The sequence below is a fragment of the Zea mays genome, chromosome 1, assembly GCF_902167145.1.
Source record: "Zea mays cultivar B73 chromosome 1, Zm-B73-REFERENCE-NAM-5.0, whole genome shotgun sequence".
NCBI lineage: Eukaryota > Viridiplantae > Streptophyta > Magnoliopsida > Poales > Poaceae > Zea > Zea mays.
Window position 1 is genome coordinate 214734707 of NC_050096.1, and position 2621 is coordinate 214737327.

A 2621-nucleotide genomic window follows, 5' to 3' on the forward strand; every position below is an offset into this window, starting at 1 on the left:
AGGTATGTCCTTCATAACCTTCATCCGAGAAGCGTTATATCCTAAGGGAAATAATGCTTCGAAGGATAGAGGACTTTAACCATTAATGTTTTGTGTTGCCTTGTTCTTGACTCACACCATTTAAGAACAAGTCCCCAACATTGGCGCCCACCTCCGGTGAACTCATTCGACCACCTTTGGTAAGCTGTGATCTTCGTCATGCCGCCGAAGAAGACTTTGTCAGGACTAGGGGCTGCACTGCAGCCACTAGACGTCAACCAGGACACTCTGCGTGAAGCCAGAACTCAGAAAAGGAAGGCCACTAGTCCGACACCACAGGAGGAAGAGTTGGACCAAGAGATCAAGGACCTTGAAGCTATTCATCAACATGTCTAGAGGAAAAGGGAGAAGATGCTTTGTCTCGCAGATCTTCAGAAGAAGATCGATGAGGCCGCTGAAGAAATTTGTCATCTCACTCAAGATGACCAGGACCCAAGGCCTCACCATAGGGAGCTTCGTCTAGATGGCTCATTCAACGAAGATGAGTGGTACGATGACTTTCATCATGGTAACTTTACTTTTGATGATGCTTCTCCCCTGGCAGCAGAATTGCAGGCTATTCTATGGCCACAATCCTACAAGCCACCCCAGTTGCCCATGTACGATGGGCACTCGGACCCAAAGCAATTCTTGATGAGCTATGAGGCAACAATATCCTCATACGGAGGCAATGCTGCTGTCATGGCAAAGTCCTTCGTCATAGCAGTCCGAAGTGTGGCTCAGACATGGTACTCTTCTCTCCGGCCAGGGACAATCATGTCATGGCAGAAGCTTAAAGACATGTTGGTCACCAGTTTTCAAGGGTTCCAGACGAAGCCAGTTACCGCTCAAGCCTTGTTCTAGTGCACACAAGACCACGAGGAGTACCTTCAGGCGTATGTCCGAAGGTTCTTGCATCTGAGAGCATAAGCGCCTATAGTGCCCAATGAAATCATCATTGAGGCCATGATCAAGGGTTTCTTCGGCCAGGGCCCACAACTCAATACTTTGCCAGGAAGCCCCCTAGACTCTGGAGAAGCCGCTTCAAAAAATGGATGAGTACATCTAGGCTGATAATGATTTCCACAAAAGAAGGGAAGAAGCTTATAAGTTTTCTGAGATGACTAGGGGCTTCGGAGGAAGAATCCATCCTAGGCATGTCAGATCAATCCACAGCTCCAGTCAGAATGATGACAAAGGAAGCCAGTTTCAGTGGCCACAACACAACTCACAGTCTTTAGGATAGCAGCAAAGCTCCTTCAGGCCACCAGCTCCAAAGGGCAGTGGCGGCAGGGGTTTCAGAGGAAGGTATGGGGATCAGCCTAGGAAAATCTATTGCTTATTCTGTGGATAAGATAAGGGTCACACTACAAGAACGTGCCAGATTACCATTCAGAAGCAAAAAGAAACTGCCGAAGCAGAAGCCCGGCAGAACCAGCCGAAGCAGGTTTTACATACCGCTTCGTGCTACTCTCCCTACATACCAGAATATGTGGGCAATCAACCTGCAGCCTCTGTTGCTTCGGCAAGCCATTCACAAGCTTCCTGGCCCCAGCTTCCATTGCCACCACCGTTGCCACCTGCTCATACCCAAAGCCAGCAACCAGAAGGGCGCCAGCACCCTCAACAACAACGCGACTTCAGGGAGGAGTCCGAAGCTCGTACAGTCAACAGCACTGTACCGGAATCGAAGCACATATACTAAGGAATATCCTACCTTTGAAGTACTTTTATCTTTTACGCCATTTCAATTTTTGTATGAGAAACAAGTAATGAAAAACTCAGTTTCAACTTCTTGTAATAATTTTGCACATACCAGAATGAAATATATCTTCTTCATAGATTTACGAAGCTTGAAAGATGACTCTTAAAGAAACAAAGTAGATTTCAAAGCTCAAAAATCGTTCCTAAGGGAATGCAGAGCCAAATTTGACGAAGCTACAAAAAGTCGTTCCTAAGGGAGCGCAGTGTAAGTTTTCTGCTCAAAAGTCGTTCCAAAGGGAATGCAGAGCCAAATACTGCCGAAATATAAGGCGAACAAGTTCAAAAGTTGTTCCTAAGGGGATGCAGAACTTATACCGCCGAAATATAAGGCAAAGAAGTTCAAAAGTCGTTCCTAAGGGGATGCAGAACTTATACCACCGAAATAGAAGGTGAAGAAGCTCAAAAGTCGTTCCTAAGGGGATGCAGAGACTTCCGTGTACCAGTGTGGGCGTATGTGTGGGTGTTAAAGCATCGTCATATTGCATCATATCACAACATTGCATCATTTGGCATAGCATCACATCATACATCATATCGCATCAACAGAAAGATCGAATACGAAGTAAATCTTTGGGAATACATCGTTGAATAAAAATGTGCTAAGGCACGAAGCAAGCTTTGGGTGACAATTCTATCAGATCTTCTCTAGAAGGGGTTTCCTTCTTTACGAAGCATGAAAAGAAGGAAAGATGTTTTTTCACCGAAGGCTCAAAAAGTGGTGTGTGTACGTTTCATGCATCGCAAAGAAATAAATTACAACAATTTACATATTCGATTCAATGTTACATACATCAAATGTTACATAGTTTTGTTACAGTAGAAGCTTAGTCTTCCTTCCA